General features: G+C 37.0%; 1 protein-coding gene across 9 annotated transcripts in view; it reads right to left on the bottom strand.

Annotated features, from left to right (window-relative positions):
- The window catches only part of LOC105230008 (kazrin), a 268,925-nt gene extending 254,950 nt beyond the window's left edge, over positions 1-13,975 (bottom strand). For 6 of the 9 annotated variants that reach the window (XM_019991664.3, XM_049450732.1, XM_049450733.1 and 3 more), the window contains exon 1: positions 13,661-13,974. The gene's annotated coding sequence lies outside the window, so the exon portion shown is untranslated. Of the gene's footprint in view, positions 1-13,660 lie in introns of all 9 variants that reach the window. The other 3 variants (XM_049450729.1, XM_049450730.1, XM_049450731.1) reach the window with 1 other exon arrangement.
- Positions 13,976-15,094: the final 1,119 nt, after the last annotated feature.

The following is a 15,094-nucleotide window of genomic DNA, read 5'->3' as shown; positions in this document are numbered from 1 at the left end:
ACTTCAATTTGCCCCTGTACGCTACTACTACGGCCAACAACAAGGCGACAAGTACGCCCACTTAGAGGTGGTGCATCCAATACCACCAGCGTGCATGACACCACAACCAACTGCCAACTGCCACCTGCCAGCCGGCATCAACTTCCAATCTCGCTCACTCGACTTTTGTGATTTTGATTTGTGTTTGTAATTTTCTGTGTTTGCACTTTTGGTGGGTATCCTTTTTTGCATTGCACCTTTCCGTTTCCTGTTTATTGTACCTTTTTGTGAGTTTTTTGTTTGCGCTGCTGTTCTATTGTTCACTCTTTAAGTGCCACCCATCCTTGAATTCTTTTTCTTGAATTTTTGTTTGAACATAAATTTAAATTTCATATAATCTCTACTCGGTATGCTAATATTTATTTATGTGTTTCCATGTGGGTGCTAGGAAGGTTATGTGGGTGAAAACTGTTGTGTAAGTTGAGACTGTACGTAAAGGTATATATAAATATACATAGATATAAATATATAGTTATCGGTAGATCCATTTGCCTTTATGTACCCGTATCTGTGTCTATGCTGATCTGTTCCACTTTAATATATGTATGAGACCCCACAATCTGCTCCAACTACCGTGGAATAAGTCTCCTCAATATCTCTTATAAGGTTCTATCGAGCGTACTGTGCGAAAGATTAAAGCCCACCGTCAACAAAACTGATTGGACTTTATCAGTGTAGCTGCAGACCTGGAAAATCCACAACTGACCACCAAGCACCAAATCTTGGAAAAAACCCATGAAAAGAGAATCGACATACACCACCTTTTTCGTGGATTTCAAAGCTGCTTTTGACAGCACGAAAAGGAGCATTCTTTATACCGCGATGTCTAAATTTTGTATCCCCGCAAAACTAATACGGTTGTGTAAATTGACGTTGAGCAATGCCAAAAGATCCGTCAGGATCGGCAAGCATCTCTCCGATCCGTTCGAAACCAAACGAGGGTTCAGACAAGGCGACTCCCTATCATGCGACTTCTTCAATCTTCTGCTGGAGAAAATAATTCGAGCTGCAGATCTGAATAGAGAAGGTACAATCTTCCATATGAGGGTACAGTTGCTGACGTACGCCGATGATATTGATACCATTGACTTCAACAACAGCGCCGTTAGATCTGCTTTCTCCAGACTGAATAAGGAAACAATGAAAATGTGTCTGGTGTTGAACGAGGGCAAGACGAAATAGCTCCTGTCACCCTCGAAATCCAGAATAACTCTTTCTTAAGAGACAGCGACTACGGTGGCTAGGTCATATCGTCCGAATGAATGAAAACATTCCAGCTCGAAGAGTATTCGACGCAATACCCGGGAAGCATAAGAAGGAGAAGATAACCACTCCGTTGGAATAGTTGGAAAGACCAAGTGGTGAAGGACCTGACAACGTTTGGAGTCTCCAATTGGCGACAAACATCGAAAAGGATGAACGATTGGCGCGCTGTTGTAAACTCGGTTATAATCGCGTTTCAACAAAGAAGAAGAATTATCCTACCTCCATCATTTTCCTCCCTCTAAACACTTCTAAACACACTTAAATCTAGAACCAAATATTACTCATTATCTTTAAGCTTCAATTTCATTGCTTTAATTTGTGCATAAGTACCTTTCGACTTTCCAGACATTTTCTATCAATTTTTGAGATAAACGCTTAAGCTTTTGCTTTTCTGCAACGAGCACAAGGGCTTGCCATCTTCACTTTCTCACCCGAACTCCAACGATTAAATGTATGTAAATTCATTTTACATTTTGCATGGAACCATTGCTCTCTTTTATTCAAGGAAGTGTGTAATTTATGCAAGTCAAACGTCACTCAAGTCATATTAAATTGTCGTTGTTGTGAGTTTAAAGCTATAAAGCAGTTATATCAGCACATACATACATATGTATATGACACATATACTATACAGATATTTATCTATATATACAAAATATGGCATTGTTCACTTCTTCAAACTTCCTTTACCGAGACAAGGAGTTCGCAGTTAGATAGTCAATTTTAAGTGCCCCGTGATTTATGATTTACAAAGTGGCATGCATACTAATATTTATGAAAGAAACATATTCAAAACTTCTAAAATCATATACTTGTGCAAATACTACCTGGTATATTTTCCTGAATAAGAAAGCATCATATGGATATGATTAGACGTTTTCTTTGTATGTCCCCGTTTATTGGTTTTAAAACGTTTTTAATAACTTGTTAGGATGACATGGTGCTAAGTTATTTTCTATCTGTCTCATTTATATGTGTCAATATTGTATTATATACCATTTTATCAAATTTGACTCGAACTGGGTCTGCTATTTCTTTACGATGCGGAAAATTTGTCTGGCGAATTTTACCATGGAAAAAATTTAAAAACTAGTTTGCTTCAAATTTTGTATTTCTAATGAAATCACGGCTACGGAAACCATGAAAATGTCGCAGACGTGTTTTGGAGACATGTTTAGAGCGAATACAGGTATTTAAGAGGTACAAAGCAGTCAAGCGAGTCGCCCATTGCAGCCTTTAATGTCGATATCATCGAGAATGTTAAAATAACTTTTTTGAAAATCATGTCATGTTGACATCAGAGAGCTAACAGAAGATCTCAACATCTTTTATGGATCCTTCGATCGCACCTGCCCTTTTGTAAAAACGACGTCGAGAAGAGTTCGTGAAAGGTCTGCTTGACAATGTAGTGCAGAACTCTACATTCATCAAACACGACATCAGGTAACAAGACATGAGTTAATGAATGTGACGTCATCTAGCGAATGGCGCTCTAAAAATGGGCCGAAATCAAAAAATCAAAAGTTGGCTGATTTCACTGAATTCACTGAAGTCCATAATAAATACATACTATATATAGAAAATTGGATTAAAGGTTAGCATGCTTGTTCTGACTCAGAAGCCTCGTCTGAAGGCGATAAAAAAGATTTGTGTTAGAATTTTTATCAGTCCGTTTGAAATTTGATCAGACGCTAATAACGTAGAAGTAGCAAAATTATTTTATTTTATAAACAGTTAACAAGCAGAGTTTAGCAACAGCATATTATTTTATAAAAATAATAAATTACTTTATTTATTATTCAAACTGTTAATATGCATTAAAATGACGATAACTTTTTCAGAAACACTATTATGAAATTCCCGCGGTAGATATCAATTATAACGAATGATGGCACAATCTCTATATAAATGCAAATTTTTTCAATTAAACTATGATTTTATATTTTATTGAATAATTAAAAAGAAATTTTTTTTTCGCATAGAATTACAGTTAGCTCGTGCATTAAACAATCGTTATGACATCACATCACAAAGCTAACATATGCATATACGAGCGCAATTTGATAAATCAATGAAATTTTGAAATTGCCTTTAAATGGAACCCTTTAATATACAGTGCTTTAGGATTGCTTAGAGGAGCCATCTCCGAGTTCCAAATGTGGAATAGCGAAGCATATTTGGTTTTTTTGATATAATAAGATGACAACCTATGTAGAAGTACCAAAGTACTTATACTCACTTTTGGTCATGCTGACTTTATGACAGTCTCTCTCAAAAATTTCTAAGAACTTAGACATAAATAAACTCAACGCATACAACTATAGATTGCAACCCTTAGAATTAAATTTAAAAAAAAAAAAAAAAAAAAAACATTCTTCAAATTTCGCTTGGTTATACTTTCATAAATAACATACTAAATGTTTAAATCGGTAAATGGAATATCCACTAAAACATTCCCCCCTTCTATCATGGATCTTTTCCGTGCCTTGAGACCGCAGGGCAAGGTTTCCAAGAAGGCAGTTATGGTTTGTGTCCTCTGGTGACCCGTCTCCTTAAATGCATGCAGGGTTTCTGTTTCTCCCATGTTGTACAGAACCGGAGAACATTTGAAACAGTGTGGTACGCCGAGTCGAATCACTAAGATGCTGTCCTCTGCAAATACTTTCCGTCTATGTTTTAGTTTTACAGTATTGGACCATATTTTGCTTCCATATAGGAGTTGTGTCAATGAGCAAGTTTTTTTTTATTTTTTTGAGCAAAAATCGAATTTTATCAGGCCAAAAACGACTTGAATTTGGGATAAAAATCCATTTTTTTTCAATGTCACAATTTTGCCAATCTTTGATTTTATTCTACCGTAATTCATTGTACAGCAATATTTCTTAGTTGAAAATTCGATTTTTATACTTAGAACAGAACGAAATCACTGCAGCATTAGAGCACCTTTGCTTTAGCAAATATTTCAAGCGCTTTTTTAACCTATCAGGCATGCCCCTTAAATCCTACTTGTATAATGAATTAGGATGAAAAACCAGCGCGTATCGACTCATCTTCTTCTTTATTGGCGTAGACACTGACTTCGCGGTCACAGCCGAGTTTACAGCAGCGCGCTTGTTGATCTTCCTTTTAGCTATTTGGCCCCAATTAGAGATTTCAAGCGTAACCAGGTTCTTCTCCACCTGCTCTTTTCAACAGAGTGATGGTCTTCCTCTTCCTCTGCTTCCTCCGACAGGTACTGCGTCGAATGCTCTCAAAGCTGGAGTGTTTTCATCCATTCGGACGGCATGAATTGGGTCTTTGTTCTTCGAGAGAGGACTTTACTTCTCAATTGTTTACTCAGTCCGAAATAGCATCTGTTGGCAAGAGTTATTCTGCGTTGGAATTCGTGGCTGATGTTGTTGTTGGCTTTAATGTTGGTTCCAAGATTTTCGAAATTATCTCTGACTTCGAAGTTATGTCTGTCAACAATGGAGCCAAGACGCCGACGACTGTTTCTTTGATGACAGGAGATATTTCGTCTTGTCTTTGTTCACTACCAGACCCACTTGCTTCGCTACCTTATCCAATCGCGCGAAAGCAGAACTAATCGACTCATACTTTGCCAAATATACCAAAAAATAAGAAAACTAAAAAAGTCTTGAAATGAAAATAAAATATATTTTTTTTTTTATTTTATTTAATCAAGCTTTTTCTTCAGAATATGACATTTGGCCAATGGCATCGTATTTTTCAAATTAAATTAGTGGGATCATCTATCAGCAGGCAAAACTATGTCAAATGTCACTCACTGTCTTATCAAACTACCCTCCTATAAGTACTACATATCTGAACGGCCATAAAACTAGCCGATGTCGGCATTTCAAGTATTTCATCAATGGATATAAAACCGCCACGGCAATGAAAAAGTCTCGTAAAGTGACAAAAAACCATTTACGAGAAAAACAACAAATATGCGTAACGACAAAAAAAGTGCTGCGAAAAGCTTAAAAAAAGGCGAATATTGTGATTTTTTCAACTTACCACCACTTACGCTGCGGATAGCAGGGATTAATCCATTTTTTTGCGCTAAAGCTGCAATAACAACAACACAGCTATAGTCAAATTCAACACGGCGAATGTGTATACATGTATGTATGTCTGTCTGTCCAAGCGGTGACCGCGATTGCTTTGCGCCGTTGCGTTGCGTTTAAAGTGCATATACATATATATTTGTAGGCAACGAATAAAGGTAAATCACTTTTTACGAACACACACACTCATAGGTACACACACCGATTGACCAACCGACACTGAACATCTCAATCCGTCAAACAGTTCGATGGCTTTGCAAAAATCAAATTCGAAAACAATTCGACGAACGCGTACAAATGATTTCGTTGGAGAGTAAAGTTGCATCTGATTGCAAATTGTTATTGTTGTTGGTGTTTGTACTTACATAATTTTTCAATTTCTGTTGCAATGGCACGTACCGGTGAAATGCAAAGAAATGATAAAAACAAAACGAAAACAATTATGGAGCGAAAACAAGCGCGAGCAAGGCATCTATCGCGGTGGGGGACGGCGTGCACTTCCGTCACAATTTTTGCTCTTTTTATTTAAATTGTACGCCTTGCCACTGCAAAATCACAAAATTTCAAGTTATTGGAATGAAAACAGTTTGGGCGTAAGCGAAAATGTGAAGAGTTAAATGCCCAAAGGTTGAGCTTTATTTAAAAGTTATAATTACCTATTTTAAGTGAGCATATATGGTATAGTATACACTGAAGAGTGATCCAAGTAGAGGTACTTTCTCAATTACCTCAACCAAGTTTAAAAATCGTTCAACTTTATTGCGAAAATTTACGTTCTGTAAAGAATGTGTTTCGAGCGCTTCGCTCAACTTATGGTCTAAATAAAATTCGGCATAGTGAGCGTACTATTCGCAACACCATCACCATGTAAAAACATGAAATTTTCCATTTCTGCTTTCTCAAGCTGAAAAGTTGATGCAGTTGATATTGAAGTTTCGAGAACAGGAAAAAGTCACAAGTAACTGAATGATAATTTTTGACTGATCTTGAGAAAAGGTGTCGCAGGTATCTCTCTCGAGAATCCCATTCATTACAGTCTTTTCAAAACACTAATCAAAATTTGTAGTTAGAATCTATGAATCCATTATTGCTTTAACGTAACGTTTCAAATTTTTGTAGAGAAATTATATTGATTTTTACCATGAAGGAATGTTATCTTTCACTGAGTTGAGGACATGGAAGAAGTTTTTTCTGAATATTTGGAATCATCAGATCAAATAACTTTGGTCGCTTCGAAACTACAATACCCTTCATGGGTGGGTCTCTTTAGTATAAAAGGTTACACGAGTAAAAGCATCTTTAACTTAATTTTTATGACTCAATTCATATGGCAGCTATATGTTACAGTGGTCCGATCTTAACAATATGTTCAGAGGTTGCAGCGTTGTCTTAGACAATAATTTATGCCAAATTTTAAAAAGTTAAATTATCAATTAAAAAATTTTCCATACAATAATTTCATTTTGGTCAGTGGTTGAATCGCTAAGAAATTCCAAAATTGCTCAAAAATGAAGGTGAATTTCGCCGAAGGAGCTGAAGGACATCCTAAAAGAGACTTATGAAAAGTGTTTCAAGGACTGGAAAACTCGTTGGCGTAACTATATTTCATCTGGAGGGGATTACTTTGAAGGCGACAAAATATATATATTGATGAATAATTAAATTTATAATTTCAGGGTACTTTTTTGTATATTTATGTATATTCTTTATAGGGTCTCTGATGTTACCTTTTGTTCAAGACTTCGATTTCAATACGACCACATCTTAAATCAAACGAATAACTGCTAAATGTATCTCACAAAGTAATACTAAGACCAAAATCAAGCACTACTAAGTTCCAAAAGTTATACCATTTGCATATTAAAGTATTGCATTTATGACAAATGAGCTTAAAAACGAAAAAATAAACGTAAACCTCCCGTTTTGGCATATAAAAAACTGCGAACCATGAATACCGTCACTTTCAAAAATGTTTCGCTGAAATTTGGTTGCTTTGCAACACCTTTCGTTGGCAGCTGCCACGCCTGAGCGCACCAAAAGTTGCAACAAAAACTTTTATGACATTGGTTATATAAAAAAAAACTACATATGTACATATATGTAAGTACGTATAATGGCACAAGCATATAGTTAACGCGTTAAATGACTGCTTATTTTAGTTGGCTGAGCTGCGGGTGGTCAACGCAACTTTGCGCGCACCGCTTTTGGAAAAGTTGACGCTTTTCCGCGATGAGTAAGTAGCGCGTTGGCAGCTCTAACTTACTACATGCAACTACACACCGACCGACATGCATACAAACATACATATGCACATGTATGTATGCATGTTAAACCCAATTACAAACTTTTTAATTAATTAAATGCAATGCCAGCGACTAAAATAGCAGCAACGAAAACGGTTAAACGGCTGTTGCACAGTCGCTAGTTAAGCAAGTATTTACATACATATGTACAAGTATTTGTGTTTACAGCAGCGCCATTATATTGACATATTATAATATATGTGTACGTGTTTGCTGCTCGAATAGTACAGTGGCTCTGCACCTGTCGTTAAATTAAAAAAGTATGTAACGTCGTAGTAAAATGTTATATTTTTTTATTTTACATATACCTGCACTTACTACTATATGTCTCGCTAGTCTTTACTGCTACGCTTTTACTACTACTTTTTCTGGTGCATTTTTATCTCTTACTTTGTAGTTTTATTACTACTTATTTTGCTTTTATTACAACTAAATTCTCTTTCGTCGGTTTACTGCGAATTTTAACAAAATTACTACTGCACTTTGTGTCGCTGTCACTGCAACCACCCACGTAGTGCCGTTAAACGGTATGCCAAATATAGCGGTTTCATTATTTTGTACCCACTACCTGTCCTCATCGTTGCAAATGCGAAGAACATTTTTAAAAAGAACGGATAGTATATCAATATATATACAATATTAGCGAAAGGTACATCAAAGATTTAAAATACTAGTTTTTTCCGAAAATTTGTGCGGTAAATCATTTTGAAATCTTTACAAAGCCTTAATCTACTCTACCCTGAATCCTATAAATATATATCAGCTCTCAAAATAGTATAACTTTCTGAAATAGCCTAAACACCAAAACTGATAGTTGACCCGGTGCAATTTCAACAAAATATATAAATATGTTTCTTAAACCTAAATATATTATTATAATCTCTGTAAAACTAGCTTGTTACTATGGCCAAAAAATAGTGAGACTTTTTAGTTTAAGTTTCGGGCGAAAATCCATTCGATGAAATATTTTTTTCTTGTTTGGTATGACTGTCAGTAACATCTATTTCAAAATGCCGCACTAAAATAATCATTAGTGTTTAGCATACGAGGTTTGACAATTAAGTAATGAGACTAATTTTATTGCCGCGCTTATGGTCAACCAGTAACCTTGAAATTCCCTTTCTCTTTTTCCGGCATCCCTCCCCTCTCCATTGATATATGTACCATCACTCTAGCTTGTTTAGTTCCTGCGCCTGCTGCGTCAAGTTGAGTAGACGTGTGTTTGTAGTGGTCGTCACGAAAATTGAAAAACGAAATCAAGAGCAACGCGTCGCAATAAAATTTTGCGCCAGATTGGGCGAAACAGCTTCGGAAACGTACGCTAAAATTGTAAGATTGTATGGTGATAGTACCCTACGACACGGAAACCAAACGCCAAAGCTCACAATGGTTGTCTCCGCGCACCTCGCGCCCGAAAAAAGCTCGCATGAGCAAGTCGAAGGTGACAACGATGATTATTGCCTTTTTTGATAGCCGTGGAATCGTCCACAAAGAATTTGTTTCACCGGGGAAAACTGTGAATCAAGTCTACTATTGCCAAGTACTCGAAAGATTGCGAAAACGAGTCAACAGGGTGCGCCCAGACATCGCTCGTAAGTGTATGCTTCATCACGACAACACGCCGTGCCACACCGCTCTCAGCGTGTCCCAGTATTTGAACTCTAAAGGCATTGCCGCGTTGCAACATCCGCCTTATTCGCCCGACATGTCACCCTTTGACTTTTTTTGTTTCCTAAAACAAAATCGGTGGTCAAAAGAACCCATTTTGAGTCGATTACGGACATCCAGGCGGCCGTGACGAGGGCACTAGCGGACATCCCAGTCGAAGCGTTCCAGAAATGTTACGATGCATGGGAAACGCGCTGGAATCGCTGTATAGCTGTCCAAGGGGACTGCTTTGAAGGCGATGGCAGAATTGTAGAATAATTTTCAAATATACGGTTTTTATGGAATCAGTCAGTCTCATTACTTAATTGTCATACCTCGTACGCTTGTCTTTCTGAACTACATAAAGAGCGTTCGGCGATTTTTGCAATGAGTGACATTGTTCAACAAAAAAGTTCCATTCAATTTTCTGTGCCAAATCAAATTTCTGGTGTCTAAACATAGAAAAAGGCCTTTGTTTGTGGCAAGCAAATGTTTTTGTTTGGTACAAATGTCTCAAATAGGGTCGAGAACGCGTTGAGGACGAACATAGGCCAGAATGCCATCAACATCAACTGATGATCAACACGTCTATAAAATAAATTAATTGATTCTTGAGAATCGACGATTAACAGTCAGAGATCTTACAGGCATCGTTGGAATATCGGAAGGATCAGTAAAAACTATTTTGAAAGATCATTTGGGATCAAGAAAAGTGAAAGCACAATTGGGTCTAAAAAATACTCATTTTTTTCAAATAACAGCGTTGCTTTAACGTCCGCGAAACAATGTTTTCGGACTACCAGGGTGTCATGAAATATATTATTACTGGCGGTGAGTCTCTCTATGCTTACGACCCAGAAACAGACGAAGAATCGATAAAAGGTGATCCGAAGCCGAAAAACCATGTCAAAGCAGCTCAAATTTTAAGGTTACGTTGACAGTTTTCTTCAATTATCGAGGTGTGGTGCACTCCGAATTTCTTCTAACCGCCCAAACTGTTAACAAGGAATTTTTATCGTTGCGCGTAGCTATTCGTAAAAAGAGGTCAGAATTATGGGCCGACAATTCTTGGTTTTTGGACCACGATAAGGCATCGTCGCATACTGCATTGGTTCTTCGTGACTTTTACGCCAAATTTTCAACCAATCTTGTGCCGCAATCACTGAATTCACCGTGACTTTTGGCTATGCAGCGACCTCTCCGGGGAAACTGTTTTGAGCCAATTGAAGATATTAAACGTGAATCGATACGCGCATTCAATACTTTTCCGGAAATTGACTTTAAATTTTTCAAAGAATGGAAAAAACGTTGACACCAGTGTATTGAGAACAATGAGGATCACTTTGAGAGGGGCGATATAGATTTTGAAGAATAAATAAGGAATTTTAAAATTTTGAACAAACTCTTACTATTTTTTGCTCATAGTAGCAGGTACATAACGGGTGATTTTTTTGAGGTTAGGATTTTCATGCATTAGTATTTGACAGATCACGTGGGATTTCAGACATGGTGTCAAAGAGAAAGATGCTCAGTATGCTTTGACATTTCATCATGAATAGACTTACTAACGAGCAACGCTTGCAAATCATTGAATTTTATTACCAAAATCAGTGTTCGGTTCGAAATGTGTTTATCGACAAATTTTGTTCAGCGATGAGGCTCATTTCTGGTTGAATGGCTACGTAAATAAGCAAAATTGCCGCATTTGGGGTGAAGAGCAACCAGAAGCCGTTCAAGAACTGCCCATGCATCCCGAAAAATGCACTGTTTGGTGTGGTTTGTACGCTGGTGGAATCATTGGACCGTATTTTTTCAAAGATGCTGTTGGACGCAACGTTACGGTGAATGGCGATCGCTATCGTTCGATGCTAACAAACTTTTTGTTGCCAAAAATGGAAGAACTGAACTTGGTTGACATGTGGTTTCAACAAGATGGCGCTACATGCCACACAGCTCGCGATTCTATGGCCATTTTGAGGGAAAACTTCGGACAACAATTCATCTCAAGAAATGGACCCGTAAGTTGGCCACCAAGATCATGCGATTTAACGCCTTTAGACTATTTTTTGTGGGGCTACGTCAAGTCTAAAGTCTACAGAAATAAGCCAGCAACTATTCCAGCTTTGGAAGACAACATTTCCGAAGAAATTCGGGCTATTCCGGCCGAAATGCTCGAAAAAGTTGCCCAAAATTGGACTTTCCGAATGGACCACCTAAGACGCAGCCGCGGTCAACATTTAAATGAAATTATCTTCAAAAAGTAAACGTCATGAACCAATCTAACGTTTCAAATAAAGAACCGATGAGATTTTGCAAATTTTATGCGTTTTTTTTTTTAAAAAGTTATCAAGCTCTTAAAAAATCACCCTTTAGTTTGATCATCAAATCAATATTATAATATCATTAATGATGATGAGGAATGCACTGCGACCTTTGGTCTATTGTGCAAAATTATAATATCATATGAAGGTAGCAGAGAAATTGAACTAAACTTTATTATTTACTTTTATTACTTTAAACTGAAAAATTTCATCAAATCAATTAATAATTTTGTCAGATTGGTCCCAAGAAGGCAAAGACAACAACGCGATCAGAAAGAAAAATCGTTTAAATGCCGACTTGTATGGAAAAGAACAGAACGTGGTCTGTTATAGTATTTTTCGAATTTAGAATAATTTTAGTATTAAAGTATGAATTATTTACAGTACATACCTTTAAAAATAGGTGTAGAGTTACTGCCTCAACACTAAAGCATAGTCGTTCAGTTCAATCAACACAATTGGTTTATCATTAAACACATTTTTCTCAAAATTAAAGTTTTGAAATTTGCTCCAGTTGTAACTGGAAGAAAAATCATTCGATGGCTTTAATTTTTTTCTTTAAAAAATATTTCCTCAAAAAAAATCCTTTAAACTCGCAATGATTATGCGATCATTCCATCGTTTCTTCTTCCATACAACTTCGGCAATTAGCTTCAGATAAAATTGTTGGTCTCACAACATGGACGGTCATTGGACAATAGCCGGTGAAAGGGGCACCTTACTGAGCGCAATGTGTTTCTTGGAATTTATGTCGTTCCAGAAGATTTGTAAAAGACAATTAACTGAAAGTATCTTAAATACTGCAGTTGCCAAAACAGTCAATATAAGCGAAAAAATATTTAAAAATAAATCATTTTAGTAATATTTTGGCCGCCATTACTTTTATAACAGAACATTTAAGAAAGATTTTGTTTCAAACCATATCAATGGAGGCATTAATTTGCTTCAATAATTAAAAAAAGGATAGAAAAATCGTTAACTCAGACTTTTATTCGGTTAAGCTTAAATACGCTTCACAAATAAAACAATTTTCATACAAGAACTTGATTTTAATCGCTAAATTTGTATGACAGTTACATACCAGTCCGATTTGAACGATATGTTCGTAGATTACATATATGAAAACTTAATTTTTCCTGTCCAAGGTATAAAAATATACTGGTTTCTTGCACTAATTTAAGATTTTTATTATTAAAAGCAATTTTTTATGGTCTAAACAAAAAAATAATATATTTTCATAGAGGGTTCATTGAATCAATACCAAAAATAAATTCTAAAATAATTTTTACTGTTTAATTTCCTTTTTATATTCGTTACAGCATAATTTTTATCATTCAGATAAAATCTTTGACTAAATTGTGCATTGGGTGCAAAAGGTATGACAACATGCCAAACGTTTACTTTGATTTCCGATTAGTTGCAGTTTTTATCAAAGGGAGTCGAGAAAATTGATTGTCGATTGCTGCATGCTCACCCCGAGCAGCTGGGTCATTACTTCCGTGCCATGCACGCGCACTTGATTTATAACGTTTCCCTTGCTCGAGCTTGTTTTGTCGCAAATTGCACGCACTGATGTCGAAAAAAGTCCCGACGAAGGCGAAGCGTTGCTGTCGTTTGCTACTGCCGTTGCGCTTTGCACGTTTTTACTGTTATTTATTTGATTACTTTTTTCAATTGCACTTTTCACCGCCGCTCCGCATCACTCTTCTCTGCTAGTTTTCACATCATTTTCATATTTTGTTGCAAGAAATTCAATTTATTTAAAGCGCTTAAAGCGCTTTGGGTGGTGCAATTGCTCTGCCACCGTGTGCGTCTGCGTGTATGTGTATGTATGCGCCTGTCTGGACGAACTTTCAAACAAATCGCAAACAAACAGTTGCCGGTTGGCACATACAGCCACACATTTAGCAGCACAAGCACTTAGTTAATACACACAGTCAGCCACCCACTCACGAACAACAACAATAACGACAACAGTGGAAAAAACTTAATTTAAATTCAACGCAACACTTACACAAATTTAAATACACATTCACGGCTACCGTTACTTATGGCGGTCGTATGCCACACTTGCTCTGCTGATCGACTTCGTCATTCCGAAAATTCGCCGAAATTAAATCATCACTCAATTCACCAATTATGAATTATCAAATTTCATAAACACAACAAATAACGCTCCGACAGCTGAGTCGTTACGAAGCGAGACGAATCGTTCGAATTGTGAATTTTGTATTGCGAAGTGAGTATTTGTTACACTCGAATCACTCGTCAGTGATTTTCGAACATAGAACTTGTCGGCTGAACGTCGCACGCTAAACTGAAAAAATTCTACGCTGAATGAAATTTCAATTACATTCGGAATAGCTTCAATATCCACCAACACCACCACCACCGCCGCCAACAACATCAGTAACAACGCCACCACCACCCCAACCACAACCCCAAAAAAGACGAGAATAATGCGACAAATATTTAAAAATCCATACATATCTATATGTATAAAAATAATAACAACAACCAGTGCAGAGCCGAGTGGCAGTGGCGCACAAGCAGTGGATTTGACGTCTCAGAAATGCTCATTGAGCCACAGTTAGTTAGTCGGCGTCCATACAGGGAGTGTATGCCCATACATGAGTACATACATATGTATGTATACGTGTGTGTGTGTGGTGCGCACTCGGACCGCCCGTCCGCCGGTCAGCCCCATTTAAGTACTCTATTCTACACCATTCTATGCTAGTTAGTATTAAATGAGTATTGTGTGTGGAATTTCAGAAATGGTCAGTCTGCGTCAGCGCTTGCCGCTCTCTTGATACACAGTGTACTTGCCACACAGACATGTATGTACGTGTGTATGTATGAGTTTTCTCATTCACCGAAAAGCGAAAAAAGTTGTTGAAAACAACAATAAACTATTAACTATAACTATTGTGCTGCCACAAGGTTGCATGCTCTGCTTATAGGGGTGTGCGCGCCTAAGCGTCTACGTGTGAGTGTGTGTGCGACAACCCACCCAAAAATGGCAAACCCGTCGACGCGCTTACAAAGTTGAAAAAGTACTCCCGCAAATACGTTAAATGTGTAGTTGTATGTAGTTTTTGTTATTTTTGTTGTGCTTTTTGTTATTCTTTTGTTATGCTTTGCTTTTTTAGCATATGCACATGGCAAACTCACGGTTGTGCTCAATAGTTGTGCTCTATGTAAGGCAAAACAATGCATGGGCAGAAGATTGAGCACAGTGGGCTTGATTGACTAAAAAATTGCAAATATAAAAAATAAGCAGAAAGTTGTAAATTAACACTGTCCACTTTTTACTCACGACAAGCAGTTAATTAAATACAATTTAGAGCATATTTTTCCATATATAGGTTGTCAAGAAAGTCTTGCGGTATTTTTATTGAATTTTCAATTGTTCATAAAATTGGTTACAATAATGCTATTCAAGTCA

This window comes from Bactrocera dorsalis, chromosome 3, assembly GCF_023373825.1.
Source record: "Bactrocera dorsalis isolate Fly_Bdor chromosome 3, ASM2337382v1, whole genome shotgun sequence".
In the NCBI taxonomy this organism is placed as follows: domain Eukaryota; kingdom Metazoa; phylum Arthropoda; class Insecta; order Diptera; family Tephritidae; genus Bactrocera; species Bactrocera dorsalis.
The sequence above is the reverse complement of the archived record's forward strand: the minus strand, read 5'-3'. Positions and strand labels throughout refer to the sequence as shown.